Below are 24463 nucleotides of genomic sequence, written 5' to 3' on the forward strand. Positions count from 1 at the left end.
TAGCAACAGAAAATGAACCAAACACCAACTTTCAGATTGTTGCAATATGGAGAATTAGACCTTGTAAACTGCAGAATTTATAAGACTCCTCAAGCAAACCTTGCTCACTTTACAAGTTGAAAACCCTTTAGAAAACAATGAAAATTAAACATTGGGTTAAGGTATTGCCTTTGGTCAAAAACAAGCATTGTGGCATTTTACAGAGATATTACCTGCAGAGAAAATAATTAATTTCAAAGCACAGGTAGGTAAAAAAATGAATGCTTTTCCTGGGTGTTTTGTTTTGCTTTGTTCCTTTCCTCTTCTTTCCTTCCTTTCTTCATTTCTGCCTTTCTTTCTTCTCTCTCTCTCTCTTTCCTTTTTTCCCCAAAAGTGGACTTCAAGTGAAGACACACAACAAATGATCCAAAGTTAGAACCAGTATTTGGCAGGACATTCTTTGCATATGGAAATATTTTATAAAAACAGGGAAAGAGCTGCAGGGAGCACAGTGGAGCAATTCCATATAAAACCACCTGGAAGTTGTAGTGTGTGGGGGAAATAATGCAAGCATTGGGGAGGCTTCAATTCACAGGGAAAGGCATCTGAGGAAAGATGCATGTGGGCAGATTGCACACTTCCATGTATCATATTGCGTGAGAACAAGCTGGACATTTATTCTGAATCTGAATCAGGGGAAATGTTATATGAGCAACTCAACTGCTTACCTAGTGTCTGAACATCACTTTTAAGGCCAGAATGAGGATCTGCAACTCAAGGCATTGAAATGGTTCTAAAGAAAAAGTCTCTCAAAAGAACAGATGTTCCTTTAAACTCCATCCTCACACTCAGGAGCTGTGGGCAATTTGGACACTGATAGAAAGGAAATAGTTGGGAGGTGCTCTGCCTGTCTTGCACAGACTCAATACAGCTGTGCAGGGAGGGAAGTGAAAGGTAGAAAAAAGTGGGCTTTTGAACATGGAGCTCAAGTTTTGTTTTCTACTTACTAATTGACCTAGGACAGAGGGCAGGTTACTTAATCTTTAATAACTGTTTCCACTTTTATTGCAACAATACCATCTTGCCAGGTTATTGAGAGGCTCAGAAAAGATAAAATGGTTCCCAAAGTGTGGCCCTTGGACAGCACCATCAGTCTCCTAAGGGATCTCTTAGAAATGCGAAGAATTAGCCCCACCTCAGACCTACAGAACAATTAAGTTTAATGAGCCTTCCAGGGGATTACTGTGCAGGCTAAAATTTGAGATCCACTGAAACAAGAAAAGCCCCTGGCACATCTTTGTGGACCAGGATGCTCCTTCTTCACTTATTAGCTGCTCTAACTCTCCCTCTACTTTTTCATTATAGGATATATTGGTATGGCCTTTGTCTTCTCTTTTCTGTTATAGGGGAAAGGGGCTGAGACAGACCTTGGGGACAGACAAGCCTGCCACAATCAAACTCACTCCTCAGGGATCTTGACACTAGCCCACTTTAGAAGTTTCTAGGTTTTCTGTTAAAACCACCCTCGATGGGCCCATACAACGAACTACCAACTCCTGGAAACCTCAAAAGAGAAGAGAAGGAGGTTTGCAGGAACATTTTTCTCATCATCAAGCAGGCTCCATTTGAATTTGTGATATTACTGCACTCTCTAATGTCTCCTCCTCACTTCCAAAATAATATATATATATATATATATATATATATATATATATATATATATATATATATATCCTCTGCTAAAACTCCCCTTATCTTCCATAAGATTTTGTCCATAAGTTTAGGTATAAGAGTATGACACATTAGATTCTTCTCAATCTGGCTCCAAAGGGTTTCTTTTGTTTCATCTTCCATTTGCTGCACTCCTCCTTTTCTTATCCCTTTATCCTCCTCTTCCCACTTCCAACACACACAGGTACCCGTGCTCATGCCTGACTTGGTCCAGTGGGAAAGCCAGTGGTGAACAAGGCATGGCTTATTTGTCAATGTTACCCTTGAGCTGATCATGAAGAAAATAGAGAAGGTATTGTAGCCAAAAAGAATGAAGATGTGAAAAGTCATGGAAAACTACAGTGAGGCATTGTGGGGGACTTTTCCTTTCCTTATGTGTTATTTGCCAGGTCAGATATAAAGAGAGGTGAGGCTGAAAAATCAGGGTCCAGCCAGTCCAGGAAGGTCTACAGTGATAATGCCAACAAAGGAGCCCAACAAAAATCAAACTGCACACTAACGTATTAGTATTAATTGCAACATGTTGCAAACCATCTAGAGGTCACCTGAGATTTTTAAAAATATAGATATTGGCACAAACCTGTAATCCCAAGGACTCAGGAGGCTGAGGCAGGAGGATGGAGAGTTCAAAGTCAGCCTCAGCAAAAGCAAAACACTAAGCAACTCAGTGAGATCCTGTCTCTAAGTAAAATAAAAATAGGGTTGGGGATTTGGCTCAGTGGTTGAGTGCCCCTGAGTTCAATCTCTGGTTACCCCCTCCACACACCAAAAAAAAGTCAGTGTCTGCTTCCATCAACTAGCTGAAAAAACTGAGACTTAGAGAAGGCAACTTACTCACTTGTGGGATGCTTCAGCTATAAATTACTGAGGCTATGACCCAAAGCCATCACTATGCTCCAACCAATATACTGTTTTGCAACCAGTGAGTGGCCTGGCCCTATGAAGACCAGAGATTGACTTCAAATTTGGATGATAGCTCTAGATACAACTCAAAGGCCCTCAATAGAGCAATTGCTTTTTTGACCTTAAGAGATTTGTTTCCTTGTAATTGGTGCCTTAATTGTTTGTTATTATTTATTACTTGACAATGCTGGCTAGGCATATCCTGAGATTTATACAATTATTTATTTTGTGAATCTCCTTGATAAATTCTTAGTGGAGAGCCTCCTCTGTCTGCACAGCTGGTATCAATATCCATAAAAGGCCATTTATGCAATTTGTCAGCTCTCTTAAGTATCAATTTCCTGGAGTGAGTGTCTTTAGTGGCCTCCACTTATGTTTAAAATATATTTATGAATGTTTTTGCTTCTGATTTTTTTTTGGGCAATATGTGCAAAAACAACCTTGAAAATATTTTTTTTTCTTTCAGAGATGGGCTATTGTTCTGTATCTTTCAGGAGGTGGTTGACAAAACTTACATCCAGGGAGGTACACTGAAACCTTAAACTGTAGAATAAAAACAGAGGAATCAACATGTCAAACTGCAAACTGGACTTATTTGAAATCACCATAACAATGAAAAAAATGATATGTTAATAGCAACACTAAAGCTGTTAAATGTGTAGTAAAGTATCTAAAACTTTCTCTCTCTGTATTGAAAAAAATGTTTATATGTACCTTAAGGAGGAAAAGGGCTTTTAATTTTTTTTGCTCTCAATGTAACAATTATCAATATTAGAATATACCTTAAATTGGAATAATTAAATTAATCAATTTCAGCATTCTCTATTTCTTAAACTTTTATGTCCTTTGAAGGCAAAGATTATAGGTACATTCCCAGAATGAATGCAGAACTTGCCCTATGGTAGCAAACAAAAAATAGTTTAATTAATGAATGAAAACAGTATTAAACCAGATCCATCAACCTAATAATACCATTAGTAAATATTTTATCAGGTTGCATTGTACACTATATATCTTTCTGTCTTAATTCATTTTAGCTGCTATAATAGAATATCACACATTGAGTAATTTACTTATTTTTATTTATTTATTTTTTGGTACCAGGGATTTAACTCAGGGGCACTTGACCACTGAGCCACATCCCCAGCCCTATTGTGTATTTTATTTAGAGACAGGGTCTCAATGAGTTACTTAGTGCCTCGCTAAGTGGCTGAGGTTGGCTTTGAACTCGTGATCCTCCTGCCTAAGCCTCCTGGGCCACTTGCATTATAGGCATTTGCCACCATGCCCAGCTGGATAATTTATAATGAACAAAAATTTATTGGTTCATGGTTCTAGAAGCTCAGAAGTATAAGATTGAGGGGACAGAATCTGGCCAGGATTTTCTTGCAGGGTCATCCAATTGCAGAAGAACAAAGAGAGAGAAAGAAGTCATTGCAGCATAGGTGGCAGTAGTTTAAGACTGAATACAATCTAAAGTCCATCAATGGACAACTAGCTATTTCCATATAATGGAATACTATTCTCCAATTATAAGTAACTGGCATCTCTATAGATAATTAAGTGAGCAATGAAGGAGTTTATACTTTGGAATAGTCTCAACTTACAGAAAACTTGCAAGAATAATTTTTTTTTTAATTTCCAGAACTACTTGAGAATAAGCTGTTGTTATATTGCTGTTTCACTTCTGGATACTTCAGTATATATTCCTTCAAAAAAGGGCATTCTCCTACATAACACCTAAACAAACATGCAAGCATCAAAATCAGAAAATTAATATCAATTCATTCTTGCCATATAATTATGAGACTCCTGTCATGATTTGTAATTATCTTAATAATATGCTTTTATAGAAAAAGCATATGGTACAGAATCATGCATTGCATTTAGCTTGTCATTGAGTTTTGGTCTCCATGCTCACCCTGAAACTGTTCCTCTCTTTTCTTAACCTATATGATCTTGATACTTTTGATGATTTCAGATCAGCTAATTTGGAGACTGTTCTTCATTTGAGCTTGTCTTACATTTCCTCATGATGAGATATAGGTTATTCCTATTTGGCAAGATATTCTTCTCATTGCATTCCATGCAGTGGCACATGGTTTTGATTTATCTGATTACTGGTAATGTTAACTTTGATCCCTTGATTACGATGATATCTTCCAGGTTTCTTTGCTGTGAAGGTTTCTCCTTTATAGCTAGTAAGTATTAAAAATGGCAGAGCTCAGAAGTTGTGTATATGTACACACACACACACACACACACACACTTATAGTGTTCTTTGGGATTATCTCAAACTAGCCAGATATAGAACCTCTGCTTTCCTTTCTTCTTCTCACATATGTTATCTGAGATATTATGCCTCTCCAATTCTTTCATTTTCTTGTTTCATGAATTTTTTTACTCTTAATTTTTAAGAATTTGTGTCCTTGAAAATACATATTAAAACAAAGTTACCTAATTGCTATTGGATAAGTGTACTTGAAGGCCCATGTATTGGAGTCTTGAACCCCAGCCCTTGGCACTTTGGGGAGATGGTGGAATCTTTGGAAGTGTTTGAGCCATATGGTAGCATGCCCTTGAAGGGGATATTGGAACCCTGGCCCTTTCTCTTCCTCTCTTTGCTTCCTGACTGCCATGAGATGAGTAGGTTGTTTTGCCATGTACTCTCTACCATGACGTGCTGCCTCACCACAGGCCCAAAGCAACAGTCCCATGGACTAGGACTTCTGAAACTGTCAGCTAAAATAAATCTTTCTTCTTTTGAAGTTGATTACCTCAAGTATTTGATACAGTAACAAGTGACACACTCACAAGAGCTGGGTTGTGAGAAGATAACATAACCTTAACAGCTAATAGGACCCTCATGTTTTTAAAAATATTCAATTTTATAATATTAGATGTAGGTCTAAATCCACATGACTTTTAGCAGCTGGTGGCTGTTGCCCACCTAATCATTATTCCTGGCTTTCTTTCTGGCTGAGAGAATCCTGTTTTGCTCAGATACCAGACAAGATCCCTGGATCTCTGGGAGAATAGGATCTGACCCTCAACCCCTAAGGCTAATTGATTTATGGGGCCAACATACTTTTCCTCTTGCCCCATGACTGGTCTGGGAGTGGGCATATGACTCAGTTCTGGTCAGGAGTTAGCGAGAGCTGAATAATGATGCAAATCTGCTCAAGGGGTGGGGAACGACCTTTTAATACCATTCCTCCCCATACTTTCCCAAATAGATAAAGCCAAAAGGCGCAATAGCCTTTTACAATTGCAAGATAAATGCAAAAAAATAAATGCCAACTTTCAAGAATGATAGCATGAAAAAACAAGATCCAGGCCCCTGATTCATCATTGAACTGCTGACTCAATGCCAGCAACACCTACCTCCAGAGTTCTGTTCTAAGAGAAGAATAAAATGCCTATTTGTTTGAGTCTCTGTAAATCAGGTTTTCTGTTATCTGAAGTCAAACTGTGTCCTTTCTAACTGAAACCTTGATTAAAGGACTCTGTTCCATAGTCCCAATCTCCACTAAGAAAAGATCATTGTTAGTATTATATCCTTCACTACAAGATAGAAACTGGAGAATTTAGGTGAGGAGCTAAGGGATTTCTTCAAAAATCAACTAAGTAAACCAAAGTATACTCAGTGTTTACATGCTACTTTTGTGCTTAAAAGGGATTAAATAACATATTTTTTGTACTTGAATAAAGAAACACATAAAGGGAACACACACACACACACACACACACACACACACTGCTAAGAAGCAATGCAGGGAGGAACAGAGTGATTTGGGGTTGGGGTGGGAATGAAGAATAAAATGCAAACAGGAAATCGAAGATGAAACTTGTTACAAAAAAGATTGAAAATGGTGTTTATAAAAGAGATCTTTTTGATGTCACTATGTTTTGGTTCTCTCTATGCCATTTACTGGCTCAGTGATTTTGGGCAAATCACTTAAACTCTCAGGGTCTAATTTTTTTTATCTATGGGATAAAAAGCCAGTAGTTTTCTAATTAGACCTTTTTTAAAATTTTTCATTTCTAAAAATACACAGTTCTATAATGTATCACTCAAATATGTCATCATATACAAGGTTACATGATTAAATCTAATAATTTAAATAATTTTAGTTAGAGTATTCCTATTGGAAATTCTCATCCAACTTTTTAATGACTTATTTGTCAGGACATTTGGAGGCAACCTAGGAATGAGTTAGATTAAACAATTCAGGCTAGTTCCCATTATGAAACCTCAAAACTATTCATACTACTTAATATTTTACCTTGATACTTCAGCCCTCATCTGCCATTCCTGATGCTTTTTACTGCACTTTACTTTTTCTTTCCTCCATAGCAGTTGTATCTGCTAATATCCCAAATAATTAACTTATTGATTATGTATTGTGTTAATGATCTCTGTTCTCAGAGTATAAACTCCACAAGAGTTGGGAATCTTTGCTTTGTTCACTGTGTGTATATCAAGTACTTGGCATAGTCTTAACACTCAACAAATATTTGCTGAATGAGTGAATGAGTGAAGTCATGGTAGTGTATCAGATCTGTTTAAATGTCTAAACAAGCTTTTACCAGTGTGTGGGAAGAGCAGCATGAAAGATAGCAAAGCATCAGTTTTCACATTTGGATGCTTGGATGATCTGTCAGGAAAATACTCAGAATCATAGTTTGTTTTTCCATGGCAGCAGAAAGTTATGAAGTAGAAGTAGGGATCTTAAGAATGTAATGATAGAAAATATAGATTCTTATTATAGAATAGCTTCTTCAATATTAGAATTAACTTAGGTGAACTTTGGTGCTGAGAATGTGTAGATATGACAAATGGTCACTTTAAGATTTTATTTCTAAGTCACAGAACTCCAGAGCTTCCATCTCTCAAATAGAAAATTGTGGTCCTTGAGTTTTCTTGGGTCTCAGTTCAGGTTTCCAAAAAGATGCTTGGTGTAAAATGTACACTGCAGTACTTCTGTCTTCCTTGGCTATAGTTCTTCCTCAACCTGGTTCCTCTTGGTGGCGGAGTGCTGGGTTCTCTGATGATAAGTATCTGCTTAGGCTACCCAGGCTCTGGTGCAGACACACCATTTGCTTTAAACCCCTGTGTCTGGGTAATGCCTTTTCTATAACATGTTTCCTTTGTCAGTTGCAATGTTGGGAAACAGGGCCACTTGTCAGAATTCTTGAACTTTCAGTTGCGTTTCTTTTGGTTTTGCAGTTTAATGTTCATCTTCCTAGGGCTGAGAGCTACACCTGACTCTGGGTTAGTGTGAAATTCAGTGCTGTGTCTCCTTTATGTGGTGAACCAATGTTCTCATTCCCCTCAAGCAGTTACTGAGGCTGCTCACTTGGGAATCTCAATCTCTCTCTCTCTCTCTCTCACACACACAGACACACACACACACACACACACACACACACATACACACACGGGCTACTTGGTTGCTGTCTATAATCTTGCTTATATAGTCTCCCTGCCTCACACGTATGTCAGACAGGTCTGTATACATCTGAACTACAAGAGTAAACAGGAATATAATTATTTACCATTCAAATTCCGGGTTCTATGAAATCTCAGGTAGCTAGTCAGTTTATGTAGGTAGAGGGGAACAGGAAAAGGGGGCAAGTCCTAATTCAGCATATTAGTGTGAGAGAGACATACTGACCAGAGTGTGGAGCATGAGTTTACCTTTTGTTCCGTGACCTTTGGGAACTTACCTGCTCTCTTTGGAATCCATTTCTTTCATTTGTGAAATGGTCATAATGACAATACTTACTTCACAGAGTTGTTTAATAATTAAATATGGAAAGAGAATGTGGGACACTTAAAGTGGGACCTAAGTAAGTTCTTAAATGTTAGCACATAAAATTATTAACACCATTCCTCTAAAACCTGCTTTTTTATGATTATCATAACCACTACCACCACGACCATCATTACTCTAGCTGGGACTTCTTTAAATACTGGATTTCTATCTACATTCAATTATTTCATCTTCCCATGACAGTATTTAATTTCTTTGGGGGAAAAATTTTTAACATCATAAAACACAATTGTTACTAATAATATTAAACATCAGAATACTAAGATACTAAGAGTTGCTTATTGAAACCAAGATTCCCTTCTAAGAAAACCAAAAACAAACAAGTTTCCAGAAAATAGTTTTAAGCTTTAACCATGAAACTGAATCTGTATAATTACAGAAAATTGCAGCAAAAACATGAAATGGTATTATAAAACCTCTCTCCTGAAAAAAAGCCTCTGTGATAAATCCCTCCTCCCTGCCTCCCATCCAGGCCCCTCCTTTAAGTTCAAAAATGCTAGAGGGAGAAAAAAGATAAGATAAAATTTTAGGCACAATACCTCAAATTAAAATATTAGGTATTGTCCAGGAATTAGAAATCTTCATTTTCCTATATGTGCTAATCTTGACAACATTTATAGTGCCTTAGGCAGGATATTTGGAAGTGGCCTCACTGAGAAGGATTGGGAAGGATGCAGTCTGCCAAAATGATTCTCTGAGAAACTGAAAACCAATAAATTGAAATAGAGAAAAGTGGATATAAATTTGGAACCCAAATTTTGAGATCCATCTCTTGGGAGGCAGAATGGTGTAAAAATGACAAGTATTTTTCCTTTTTATGTTTTGATAGGTTAATAGAACCCTGAATTATTTTCTGTAGACTCTCTGGGCCATTGTTTCTCGTGTGTGTGTGTGTGTGTGTGTGTGTGTACATTCATCTTTTTTAAAGTCATGATTTATTGTTCTTTTATTGAGGGGTGAGGAAAATTAAGTTTTTGAATTAACTTTTATATTAAAATTATTTTAAATTTATTGACAGTGTGCAACCCAGAACAAAGATCTCTGATATACCCTTTGTCTTACTCTATTTTCTGTTGCTGTCTTAATTTATAAAGGATATTTATCTAGCTTAATGTTCTGGAGGCTGGAAGTTCAAGATTAAATGGGCTGCATCTGGCCAGGGCCTCAAGCTGTATCATATATGGAAGAAAAGTGGAAGTATAGCCAAGTGTATGGGGAAGAGACAAGCACCAGAGGCAACTTTGCTTCAGGATAGCCTGATTTTGTAGTGACTAATTCCATTGCCTTTGGAAGGCATTAATCCCACCTAAGGAACCAATCACCTCCAATGGCCCTACATCCCACACTGACACAATGGCAAGCAGATTTCAATATGGTTTCAGAGGGGACAAAGAATATTCATACCATAGTACCCTTGAATTACATTCCCAAATATTGTCATTTTAGTACATGTGTTTGGCCAATCTCTCCCTCCCTCTCTCTGCTCTCCCCCTCTGTGTCTCACACAATACAAATACATATATACAATTAAACATATTATATATTTTTCTAAAACATAGAGAATAAATTTCAGATGTTATCTCATTACCTCTTAATACTTCAATGTATATTTCCCTAAAACAAGAACATTCTCCTACATAGTCATAGTTAAACCTTTAAAACCAAGGAATTGACAATGATAAAATATTGCCATTTAATCCACATTAGGATCCCATTCCCATTCAAATTTTGCCAATGGTCCTAATGATAACATCTTTTGTAAAGTCTGGGATTCAATCCAAGATAACATATTGCATTTAGTTGACATGTTTCTTCGGTCTTATTCAATATGGAACAGTTCCTTAGTCTTTGTCTTTATGACCTTGATGTTTTTGAAAATTGTGGAAAATTTATTTTGTGAAATATCCCAAACTTTAGGTTCATCTGATGTTTTCTTGAGATTTGTGAATTTTGGGCAGAAGCATCATAGAAGTGATACATTCAGGAGGTACCTGGTGCCAGTATGTTTCATTCTTAATGTTTTATAATTTGTAACCCTTAGTTTCATGGGTATTTTCCAGGTTTCTTCTTTGTAAAGTTACTTACTGAGTACCTGTACCTATTAATTATTAATTAAATAATTTGTGGGGAATCCTTTGAGAGTACATATATATCTTCTTCCTTATCAAATGTTTACTCACTGGTTTTACCATGCTGTGTGTGTGTGTGTGTGTGTGTGTGTGTGTGTGTGTGTTCTGGGGATGGAACCCAGCAGCATTCTACCTCTAAGCTACATCCCCACCCTTTTTAAAAGAATTTTATTTTTAGACAGGGTTGGTTAAATTGTCCAGGCTGGCTTTAAACTTGCCATCCTCCTGCTTCAGCCTGAGTAACTGGGATTACAAATGTGCTTCACCATGCTCAGTAGTTTTACCATTCTTTGCTGACTTTTGCCTAAATCAATTGTCTCTATAATAGTTGGGAAATGGTGATTTTGTAAGATCTCACATTCCTTTTCTGTTGTTATTCTAGTATAAGGTAGAACTTTCCACCTAGATCTGATGTATCTACCTACCATTTATACAAATATTGACTCAAAATCCCATTTTACTCAATGATTTACAACCTGTCATTGTTGTTGTTGTTGCTATTATTGATATATTTTAATAGTTGAATTATCCCCAGTTTTGTCAATGCAAGCCCCTTCTAGCTGGCTTTTATGTTCTTTTGACTTGTCCTCACAATTTTTTGAACATTTTCTTGTTTTTTGGCACTAGATGTTCCAGGCTCATATTGTTTTCTTGCCCCACCTTCAAAAACAAGCCACATCCCCAGGACTCTTGATTTCCTTTGGTACAGAATGCTACTTAGAAATCAAGTCCTGAATACTTTGGATACTTGGTATCATAGTGTGGTTACATCTAGGCCCTTTCTGAAGATAGAGGTAGGGAATTTATGCATGAATATGCACAACCATAGATGGATAATTACAGCTTTATTTGTTTATATATATTTAAAAATCATTATTATACCTGATGCTTCCAATTTAGCACCTCAGGGATATTTCAAGCATTCACTCTTTCCATATTTGTAATTCCTCCAATACTGAGAAACTTGCTTCCCAGTATTTTTTATTTCCTTATCTTTTCAATACCCCCCAGGTAGCCCATATCTTGATCTGTAGACCTGACAATAGTTGCTGTCCCCTTGACTGTGTCAACTGATTTCTGAGTTCCAACCAGGGGAATGGGAAGGTCAGGTACTTTAGGCTCATTGTTCATTAGCAACATTTACTAGAGATAAGATGGAGAACAAAAGACCTGAAATGTTAATAAAAAGTGTTCAGATGCCATCAAATATTAAGCCCACAAAACCCTAAATATTTTGTTTGATGTATGCTAAATGCAACATTTCTCTTGCTATATAAGGTTCTTGGGCTAGTCAACATTTATATAAATTCCTGTCAGCTGTACAAATGGCAATTTAAATGCATTTAGCTATGTTCTGATAATTTTATAATACAATTTATCATGTATGATTGACAGATGAATTTATTCAGGCAAAACATACGATTTCTTTGTTGTAATTATTAAAGCTGGGCAGTGTAGGGCATGCCACTTGCCACTGCTTCGCAGGAATGGGTGAAGGCTCTTGAAATTATTTGGTTCTTCTTTCTCTTCTAGAGCAAAAATGACGTATGTCATAAAGCTAAAACTTGAAATTTCACGTTTGTCTCTTTATTTTCTTAAGAACGTTATCTTTCTTTCTAAGCATGATGTAATTTAGGATAGGAAGTGTCACCCTAGGATATCTGTGATTAATTTTCTTTCTTCCTTTTCCTCTTCTTCCTCTTCTTCTCAGTAGGGGTGAGATTCTCAACAGTGTTTGGTGGAGGATGGTACAACATTAAAGAAAAAAGATATTTTCATATCTTGCTCTTTCCGTTTCTTCATTTTAGAATGGTCAAGGAAATGAAGATGGGATATAGAAGCTTTGCTGAATAAAGAATTATAACACTCATAAGCAATTCTGTGCAGACCTTCGCCTCTTTTCATTACACTTAAAAATTAGTATAAGCAATTATAAACATACCACAGAAGTTTGGTTATTGTCCATTATAATATCCACACACTGTTATTTTAATTTCAATACTCAGGTAGATGGGGGGAATGCATGTTGTAGAACTTTGCTAAAAGAGTCTTTTGGGAATAGATTAGTTAGTATTCAAAAAGCACTTGGTGATCTTTAAACAAAGACGACTCCAAATTACCAATTGATTTCTTAATGGCATATGTTCTTGAAAGAGTCAATCTAGAAGTGTTCTATTAGTCAAGAAAAGGAGACTTTGGATTCAGGAAGGCACTCTTACAGATTGATAGAGAGGATTAGGTAGGAATATTGTCAACAGCTTTTATTTAAACAGATCATATTTTACTTTGCTTTCTTGTACTAATAATATTAGTATATAAATTTATAGTGTAAAGTACTTTCATATACATTACCTTGTATAAATATGCATGGGAATATTTACAATAGGAAAAGTAGGCTCAAATCTTGCAAAAGGTTAAATTTAAACAGAATTCTCAAAGTAATATGGTAATTTTTTCTTCTTGCAAAATATGGTGAAATCATTTGTGTTTCTTAGAGTATAGCACATTAAAAAAGGCTAACAGATTAGGGACAAAATTTTGCCAATTTAAAGTAAGTCTAATTTCAATTATTTTTATATTAAAAAATTTTTTTTTCAATTTTGGGGATTGAACCCAGGGAACTCTGCCACTGAACTACATCTCCAGTCCTTTTTTATTTTGAGACATGGTCTCATTGGGTTGTCCTGTAACTTGAAATTCTTCTGTCTCAACCTCCCAAGTAGCTGGAATTATAAGCATGAGCCAATATGCTCAGTTATTTTCAACTTTTAAAAAAATATTTTAGTGATATTCTTTTTTGTTGTTGATTATATAGATGATGTTTTAAAGTGACAGAAAGATGAAATTGTTTTTGTTTGTTTATTTGTTTTTATGATATTGGGAATGGAATCCAGGGCCTAGAGCATGCTAGGCAATTGCTTTACCACTGAGTTACATCCTCAGCCCAACCTAGGATTTTTTTTTTTTTTTTTTTAATGAATGTTGAAGAAGCTTTTCCTGAGTAGCTGATCTCTTATTTTTGGCAATCTCATTACTTTTACTTTTATAAATGAGAGTGAAAACTAGATTAAAACATAATGGAGATACTGTGCTCCTGGTGTCCAGAGAGCAGGCCAAGGTGTGGAGTTATTGAATATTTCATGGAGTCTGGTTCATACTTGATCATCTTGGACAGTGGCTGAGCAGTCCTAGTGCAGAATAATTGGGTGGAGAGACCTGTAGGCAACATTTCAAAGAAAAAACTGTGGAAGTTAAAATTGAGGAGTTGAATCTATTTTTATTTCACTTAAGGATACCTGGTTTCCTATCCCCTGTGCTATAAACAAGAGGCTGCAAAGTTTTCCAATTAAAATGGAAAGTGCTCAGTCTGGGTCTATGGGGAACCAAATAATTGGATGAGAACTCTTCTGGCTGTGGACCCCTGCCCACGCTCACTCAATATCCAGAATGTTTCGCCCATAAATGACTAAACATTGGGGTTTATGGAACATTAGAGATGTTTGAATGTTTCAGCTTCCAGGCAAATGCTTTCAAATTTTTGTCCAAAGTTAAAGGGTTGGCAGGGATCACTTTATAAATATCATCTTGAGAATCAGCAGTTCACCTAGTAATGATATATTATAGGATGTTAGTTAATAAGATTCCATAACACTGTATAATAAGATTACTTTAATGTAGTTATTTTGTTGTTAAGGACTAGGAACATGTGGATACAGATTTCATTGATAGAAATTCATACTGTCTTTCACAAAACAATCATTTTCTTGGAGGTCCTTGGTGATCAGATCACTTGAGTGTCCTACCAATTAAATCTGCAATTTCCAAACTTTTCAGTTCCCAGATTCCTTCATATTCCTAAAATTTTTTCAGAACTCAAAATGCAACAATACATGTTGGTTGGGATGTGGGGACTGCAAATTGGTGTAACCACTCTGGAGCCTAATCTTGAAACACAGGAAGAACGATTGAGGCCTCATTAGACATTTGCCATGCCTACATTAATTAAAATAGTATAGATGCAAAAGTGGACAAATAGTTGACTATAAATAAGAAAGTATAGAAAAAATATTTACATAAATACTTAAAGCAAATATGCCATTGTAGTACAATGCAAAACAATGTTCATTAATAAAGGTGCTAGATTAATTCAATATCCCAACTTTAAAAAATAAATAAAGAATCTCGACCTTTAATTCACACCATACACAAAAACCAATTCCAGAAAGATTATGAAGAACTAAATGGGAAAGCTGAAGCCATCTAGCTTCTTAGAAGATATGAGAGTATTTTTTGTTTTTACATGAGTTAGGAAATTTTCCTAAATGGGATATATTTCCATCTTTTGTATATCAATAAGAAAAAAATAGCCAACAATATAGTGGGTAATAATTTGAACAGGCATTTTGTGAAAGCGACTATCTAAATGGTCAATGAGCATATGCAAAGGTGCCCAGCACTATTGGGTATTTGGGAAATGCATATAGAGCCACATGTACACCTTTATACATCCACAAGAAAGACTACACCTCAAGCCAAAAACAAAACAAAAGACCAAAACCACCACCACCACCAACAACAAGAACAAACAAACCCCCAAATCATACCATGATATACCAAGGATTTGATGGGTGTAAATTTGTTGGAATTCTCGTAACTTTGACAAACTATTTGGCATTGCCTTCTAAAAATTAAAAATCTGCTTTTCCTGTAACCCAATAATTTCACACACACACACACACACACACACACACACACACACAGTTATAGTTTAGCTGTGGTATCCCCTAAAAGTTCATGTGTGAGGCAACATAAGAAGGTTCTGAGGAGAAATGATTGAGTTGAGAGAGTCTTAGCCTAATCAGTGAATTAATGCCTGATGGGATTTACTTAGTGGTGACTGGAGGAGGTGGTTGTGGCTGGAGGAAGTGGTTCATTGAGGTCGTGGCTCTGGAATATATATTTTGTATCTGGAGAGTGGAGACTCTATCTCTGTCTCCTGGTCACCATGATAGGAGCTACTTCCCTCCACCACCCTCTCTTGCCTAACCCTCACCTTGAGCCCTGAGGAATGGATCTGGCCTTCTATGAACTAAGACCTCTGAAACTGTCAGCTCTCAAACTTTTCCTTCTCTACATTTGTTCTGATCAGATCCCTTGGTCACAGCATCGAAAAGTTGACTAAAACATACATATATATATTTACATATATATACATGTATGTATGTATGTGTATATATATACACATACATATATATATTCCTGCAGCAACCTGAATGAATCTCACAGATAAAAGATTGAGTGAAAGAAGACACAGATGAGTTCCCTCTATATAAAGGGTCTGCAGTATATATATATAATATATATACAAATATATATATTAAATTTTTAATATATATATTTAATATTTTTATTTTTTAGTTGTAGTTGAACATAATAACTTCATTTTATTTATTTGTTTTTATGTGGTGCTGAGGATTGAACCCAGGTTGCATACATGCAAGGGGAGTGCTCTACTGCTAAGCCACAACCCCAACCCTGAAGTATATATTTATAATAGGTAAAAAGAGAAGCAAAGTGAGCTTGGTAACAGATTCCAGAATTTCTTTGTTGTGGAGTAGGAAAGGAGCAAGTGATAACTCCAGGGGGTTTTGAGGGAGGGTTCTCATTTTCTGGTGATGATCTATATCTGGATCATACGGTGGGTGCATCCCTTTTGAGGAGAGTCATCAGAGTATATATTTTAGGCTTGTGTACTTTCTGGTAAGCATGCTGTATTTCCATGAAAGAATGAGCAAATCTGTTATTATCTAAATCAAATACAGGCATGCATTTAGGACTACCTCCTACACAACTGATTTGTTATATTACTCTTTGTTTCAATAATATTCTCCTTAAAGATCCAAGGAATATAATTAATATGCAATTCCCTTGTGACAGGGCAGCTGGTACAGATAAAGAGAGCATTGGCATTCTGTGCCATCTGTGAATGGGAACAGATCACAAGATCCATTCCTTAACCTGAAGTGTTTGCCAGTCAGTTTGTTGACTCTTCTGAGTCCCTAGTTCTGTTGTGGCATTGTGTTCAGCAGAACAACCTTTACCCCCAATGACTGACAGAAGGTGTGTAAACATTCCAGAGATGGGGCAACTGTGCAAGGAAGACCATCAAGTAGAATTTTGAAAGTTTAAGGGTGATGGTGGCTTGAAGTGCTCTCAAGGGGAAAGCCAACAGATGGGGAAACAGAAGGTAAAAATCAGGCCCTCATAGGGATCTGTGAAAGACAGATAGCTATCCCTATGGACAGGAGGACAGACTAAAAGGTGTGGCCTATATGTAAAAGAGATAGGTCGGTTAAGGTTTAGATATGAGGTATCCCCAAAATCTGATGTTTGAGACAAGACAAGAATTTTAGAGGTGAAATGATTAGATTGTGAGAGGTAACCTAATCAGGGGATTATCCACTGATGTGGATTAACTGGGAGGTAGGAGTAGGCAGGTAAGTATGACTAGAGGAAGTAGGTCACTGGAGGTGTGCCTTCAGGGTTTATATTTTGTCCCTGATAAGTAGAGTTCTCTCTTGGCTTGGTAGTTGCCTTGTCCTGAGCAGATTTCCTCTGTCACACCCTTCTGCCATGATGTTCTGCTTCACCTTGGACCCAGAGTTACGGAGTCAGTTGACCTTGGACCGAACTTTTGAAATTGTGAGCCCAAATATAATTTTCCTCCTCTAAATTGTTCTTGTCATGTGTTTTGTTCATAGAGATCAAAAAGCTGACCAAAACAAAGGCATGTAATGACTTCAGGGGAGTTGAAATGAATGAACAATCCATTCATTCATTCAACAACTATTTACTGAGTACCTGCTCTTGAACAGGGACTGTCTTAGGCACATGTGATGATTGAGCTGCCTTTTAGAGACACAGTGTCACAGGAGATATCCCACAGTGGACATATATGGGACTGATTTGCTTTAGCATTCGTTTTTCTATGGATACATTTTTCTCTGCTTAATGAATATATGATTAAAGTTACATTTTTTAAGAAAAATAGTCTTTATTTATAAATATCATTTATTGCTGACTTGTACAGAAAGTCTGGTAAGAGAGTTAAGGAAGTCACGACTGATTCATCCACACTTCTGTCTGGTGCCTCTATAACCAACATTATGCATTTGTAAGAAATTTGGGCAATAAATAGTAACCAGGAGTGCATAAGCTTATACGTGACTTGTACCAATGCCAACTGAGTGCAAGCTTTGCCTATATAGTACAGCATGAATTATTCAACAATTCTATGTTAAATGGCCATTTTTGGAATCCAATCTATGTATTTGAAGTTTTTGCATTTTAAGTGTTAGACTTAATTTGTGCTTATCCTGAAATTATAATTGTCATTCTGACATGCTGCCTTTAGCAAAGCATACTTTCTTATGCATGGGAAATATATTTTAGAATGATAGAATGACTCTTTTAAACACGTACATGTGCACATGCACACACACACACACACCCCACACTAATTGATACCATATAATCATATTGTCACAATTCTGTGCATGCTGCAGGCTCTGAAATATTTTCATCATTCCTGAAAAATACAGAAATCATTTTACAGAAATTACAACAGTAAGTAAATATTTATGCAAAAGATGTGTAGAAGTGACTTCCAACCAAAAGAGACAGTAATTAGCAACATAAAGTAGTGTCCACAGCTAGGCTTGCAGCTAGACACACTGAATGTGCAAAAGAATCCGGCAACTTGTAATCTTGGGCAATTTACCTAACCTTGCTCATGAGGCTAAAAAAGAAGAAGACTCTGTTTCCTTCTATGTAAAATGGGGATAATAATATTGCTCATCTCCTGAAGTTATCATGAAATATCAATGAGATAAAAGTATATCATGAAATATCAATGAGATAAAAGTATACGGAATTCTAGTCACATCAGGAGCATTAAAAAGAGGACTACTATTTTTCAGAAGAAACTTCTATACCAACCAGATTTGTTTTAATGCTGTCTGCTGAATTTGTGTGTTTCTCCTTAGTTAAAGTCTGGTTATGATGAAATAGATCTGAAATACTGTAGGACATGTTCATAGTTCCCAGAGAGGATGGAAATTCCTGTTGCCACATCCCCTCTCCTGGTCTGTATCGTCTTAGGTGTCTCTGAGAGTCATGATTAAAATAGAGAGAAGATATTCTGTGCCATGATGTGCTTTATTTGATCACCAAGTGAACCGATATATAGATCGAAATATCAAAATACACTCTCCATTGATGTCATTGGTAGTGAAGCCTTGATCTTCTTAAGAACTAGTTTTACGTATACTTTAAAATTTAACCATTTATTATAATTGGAGGTCTGTAGTTGAACTATGTGTAAAATTTAGTTAAGTCGTAATTTTCCTGGGTCTTAATTACATAGACCCAGTACACCACTCCATCCCATTCCCTTTCATTTGCATGTTTAATTTGAATTTGCACCAAAGATGACTATTTCAATGCTAAATGAGAAGGAGAGTAGGAGTCTATCTTTAAAATGAGTTCTTTTAAATTTACATAAATACTTCTATCTCTAAAGTTTCTGGCCAGGCTTTTCAATCTAATTCCCCCTTTCCTGCAGTAGGAATTCAAACAAGGTTTCCTCTTCCAAGGTGAAGATTGCTCTTCATTAAACCATCCCTAGAACCCCTTTGGTAGTTGGTTGACAGCTGGAAACAGCAATCTCTCATCCAACCAAAACAAGGGGGATAGAGGAATGAGTCAATAACTTTTCTCTGGCTTCTTTGAGAGGATCTTTGTGCCAGCAAAGACACTATATTAGAAATATTGTCGTTCTTAGGTTCCTCAAGTTTCCACTTCCTTCTGGTAAATCAACCATAAATACTATTTGTATTACAGTCCAAAATAATATGATTATTAGCAACACCTGTTTGCTTTCTGCTATTCAGCTTATTGGAAAGTGGGACAAGCAAAAAAAGGATGCAGAGAAGTAAATTGTCTTTGAAATAAATCTGACTTTCATCTCACCAAACTTTGCCAAGTATGGTATATTCTATCTTTTGCTCTTATTCACCTCAAGTTTTCCTTGCAGTATGGAGATTAGCATTTGAAATGCTCTTTGAGTGACATGTGGTCAATCCTGGGATCCAACATAGCTTTGATGTTTTTCAGGAAAATGTTGGAGTTCTAGTACACTATGGTTTCCACAGAGCATGAATAACTTCAACGCCAGAGAATCTGTGAAGAAACTCGGAGAGAAATTAAATATAAAGCAATCCCTTTGATAAAACAAAAAGAATTAGTGTATTTCTTGAGGACTCATCTGGAAAATTCTTCAACCTTTTTTCTTCAAGATGTGTGTAGGTATGAAATTCAGTTCTTATTTCAAATGAACATTTATATGTCAATTGTGAGAAATATGTAGAGGGGTACAGTTGACTTTAATATCTTACTGAGCAATGTGACAAGAATTTGAAAATGTACAAACTAACCACAGGATGACCTTTCAAAACTGAAATGCAAAGGTGTGGATGACATTTTCTCATTCAATTACTTATTTCAAAATCTAAATTAAAGCACACACAACACCAAATTAAACATCTCCTCCCCAGAGTGAATATCCCAATCATTTATAACTAAGCAACTTAAACATCCAGTAATCAACAAACATTAACATGTAAATACTTTGTTTTAATAAGCTATAAACACTAATAAGCACATGGCTGAAATTACTCCTGCTGAAATTCTTTATCTGCAACCCAAAACATCAAATAAGGGCTGCAGAGAAAGAAAACTGTTAAATTTGATTCTGAAAACATTCATGTGAGTTTGCATAAATCTTCTTTATTTTCTAGTGGATTTTTTTTCCAAGATTTTTTTTTTCCCCCTGCTAGGAGCCTTATGAAACTGAAATGTCAAGTGAGGGTTGCTTTATATCATGTTCTGTCAATCAAAGGAAGGGAGGCTTTATGCATCTGTTGCTAGTATATTGGCACTTTTTGAAGAGTGTTTCGGTGGGAGCGAGAATAAATAAAGATCCTTCAGGCACTTTCTCATTTATGGATGAGGAATCAAAGCAGTCTGAAACTTCATTTTCAGCCTGATACCCTGAAGATTGTTGGCTGATAATTCTGGATGGAACAGCTTATCTTGGAGGATTAGGGAGAACATGGCCTGCCTATTACTTCTGGCTTCAGCCTATTCAGCTGGGTAGACTTTGTCACACAGTATCTGGGCCTTTACATATGTCACTAATCTTATCTATATCTTTTCAGCCCCTTCTGTTGGAGCTGCGGTTTCCCGCACCTAAACCTCCCATTTCTTCATTACACCAGCTGTATAGGCATTAGCCTTCCCTAACAGCCTTTCTGCACCATGTCATTCAGTAATGGTAAGTTTTGCAGACACTCGGCTTTCATGAGCAGGCTGGGGTAGGATTTTATCCCAAGTTGAGACTTTCACATCAGTTATATTAAAAAACTCCCTGTAGTCCCCAAACATACTCATTTTCCCCCTTTACCAAATCCGCTTAACAAAATGAAATAATCTCCACAATATGTTATCTTTGCAACCATTAAAGATAACATGGACGTCTACCCTGCATGCCTGTGTGCATGTGCCAAGCTGTCACTTCTCCTCCAGAAGTGTGAGGCAGTCAGTCACCCATGCAATATTAAACACCTTGCATGTATTAACACATGAAATATTAATACAAACATGATTTCCAGACTGACTGTCCTCAAGATGTCTATAATCCAGTGGGAAAATGCAAACTCACATAAAATAACTATGATGCATATTAAAAATGGACCCAAGGAAGGCACATCAAAGTGCGTGGATAGTACATAAAGGGAAGATAAACAAGCAAGAGGAAGAACCTGAGAAGACTCAGTGAAGGAGGTGGCATTTACAAATAAATGGCAAGGATCTGAACAATTTTGATGGGGTCAGTAATTCTTCCAGTGCCTGTTTCCCAGTAACTTTCAAACAATAATGAAGTTAGTGACTGAGGCTGGAAGAAATATGTGTCAAAGTCTGTTCCTTTCCCATCAATATACATTCTCTGCTTTACCCTTGAATTAACCCCATATTTACCTGACCCACTTCTTCCCTGAATACAGACCACATTTTTTAGTCACCTTCCTAGCTGCTGTTTGGCCATATAGCTCCATTCTATCAGTGAGATGCAAGTGGAAGAAATTGTTTTTCAATTCAGAAGTTGAGCCTTTCTTTTTTCTCTTTCTTTTTCTCTGCCCTTTTGGTTTATGGAGTACAGGTATGAGAGCTGGATCTCCAGCAACCATTTGGCACAGGAGGATAAGGACCACACTCTAAAAGATGGTAAAGTGAGAAGGTGGAAAAAGCTTGGTCTCTGGCCATGGAAGCTACACCAACTCTGCCCTGTTGTTCTCCAGCCTGTTTTTACATAAGAGAGAAGCACACAATTACAGTAGGGATGATGACCTTTTTGTTGTTGTTGTTGTTTGTTGGTATTCACTGCCACTATTTTAACTAATATATTTTATACCCACTGCTATAATCCTGCTCTTATGAGTGCCCATTATGTGATGATATCTGATTACGTTTCCAGTTTCCCAGTACTGCACTAAAATGACACGATGCATTATCCACAAAGTGTTTATTGAGTTTTTGCAATGTTCATGACATTTTTTTTGTAGGCAAAATGACCTCAAAATTGTGCGGCCTAAATGTGCTTTCATGAAACTTAGATTTTACTTGGAGGGTTAAAATATGTTCACTTATAGATAATTAATTATACAGAGTCATTAATGTGAGTATAGGAGGAGGAATAAAAGTTATAAATAATAGGAATTGAAAGGAGACAATGAACACTTAAAGCTGGGGTAAGATTGCCAGGCAAAATGTAGGATACTCAAGTTAAATTTCGGTTTTTAAATAAATGATTAGATTTTAGTTTAACTGTATCCAAAATATGGCATAGAACATATTTACATTAAAAAAAAACTATTTAGTGTTTATCTGAAGTTTAAATTCCAAATTCTAATTCAAATTCTAAATGTTAATTGTCCTGGATTTTGCAGGGGACATATTTCTTCAAAAAATTATTTATTAATTTGCTGAAATTCAGACTTAGCCAACCATCTGCATTTTTATTTGCTAAATTATGATAACTTTCAGCTGTGAACCTCTGGTATGGCTTTCAGAGGAGGTGGCAGAGGGATGAGTGCAATCAATGACGAGAGAGAAATAGGTCATCCTTTCTAAAACATGGTGCACAGCTGTGGGCCAAGCCCCAGGTCAGAATGCCAGATACACATGACTTATTTTCTTATAGTGTCAGTTATACTCAATGAAAAAAAATAAGACATATAAAATATTATACTGAACATTGAGTGGAATGCAAAATTTGCCTGAATTTTAGTATGAAGCAGGAGCCCTCAACCTTTTTCAGCACTTGATATTTGGAGCAGAATAGTTCTTCGTTGTGTGGGGCTCTCCTGTGTGTTTTAGGATGTTTAGCAGCACCCTGGCCTCTTCCTAATAGATGTACGTGTCCAGTATCTCTAGACATTGCCACATTCCTCTGGGGCGGGGTGGGGGAAAAATCACACTTGCTTTAGATTCACTGACATAAGGCCTGACTCTTCCAAAAAAGTTTTTGGGATTGTGGTGGACCATATGTGTTCATTCTCATTACTGCACAATATTGACCAAAGAGGACATTTATGATGGTGACAGAAATAAGCACCTTAGTGTCTATTTAAGAAAGAATTTTAAATTTCTAGTTCATACTTTCCCCCCCTAATTTTACAGACAGTAAACTCATTGAGGCAAACACAATTCATCTCCCCAAACACCTAGACCTAGCACACTACACATGGCCCGTGGATGTGAACTGAATTGAAGTTTTTAGGTTCTGTTTGAGAATTCCAGGGATCAATGATGACAGGTAAGTGGATGGGAAGAGGTTTTGGGGAGGGTGGCATTTAAAATGACCTCAGGTAAACTGCTAGGGAAGGGCTACACAATCAATGCTAGTACTACTTAGGGTTAGTTTCAAGAGTAGGACTTCAACTTTTATATTCTTTATTTTTTTCTCTCTCTGGTTCCTACATAAGAGAGAAAACATTTGACCCTTGACTTCCTGAGTCTGGTTTATTTCACTTAGCATGACGTTCTCCAGCTCTATCCATTTACCAGAAAATGACATAATTTCAATCTTCTTTATGACTGAATAAAACCCCATTGTGTATATGTACCATATTTTCTTATTCATTTGTCTGTTTATGGACATGTAGGCTGATTCCATTACTTGCTATTATAAATTTAAATTGTACTGATCTAAAAAACTGATATGCACGCATCACAATTAGAAGGGAGACCAATGGAACAGAGGAAGGGGATTGAGAGGAAGGGAGAGGGACAAGAGGGGGAGGTTTGGGGGAACCAAACTGACCAAATTATGCTATTTCTATGTTCAACACACCACAATGCATCCCACTGTTATGAGTAATTATGATGCAGTAATTTAACAAATAATATTGATAGAAGGGAGACCAGTAAAATAGAAGAAGGGGATCAAGGGGAGGGAGAAGCAGAGGAAAAGGAGAGGTACTGAGCAATGAGAGTGATCTGATGATGTTATGTGCATGTATGAATATGTCACAATGAATCCCACTATCATGGGTGATCACAATGCACTAATAAAACCATAAAAAGGAGTAGGACTTTAACCTGAATGCAATCTTCCAAATAGATTCCCCAGAGAGTTTAATACATGCTGTTGGGAGTCATTGACTATTGTCTGCATTTCCTATTTCTAGTAGCAAATTTCTGGCCTCTCCCCAACAGTCAGAAGCACTATTTCCTGGAAGCTGGACGCCTCCCTCTTCAATTGCA

This window comes from Marmota flaviventris, chromosome 13 (genome assembly GCF_047511675.1).
Source record: "Marmota flaviventris isolate mMarFla1 chromosome 13, mMarFla1.hap1, whole genome shotgun sequence".
In the NCBI taxonomy this organism is placed as follows: Eukaryota; Metazoa; Chordata; class Mammalia; order Rodentia; family Sciuridae; genus Marmota; species Marmota flaviventris.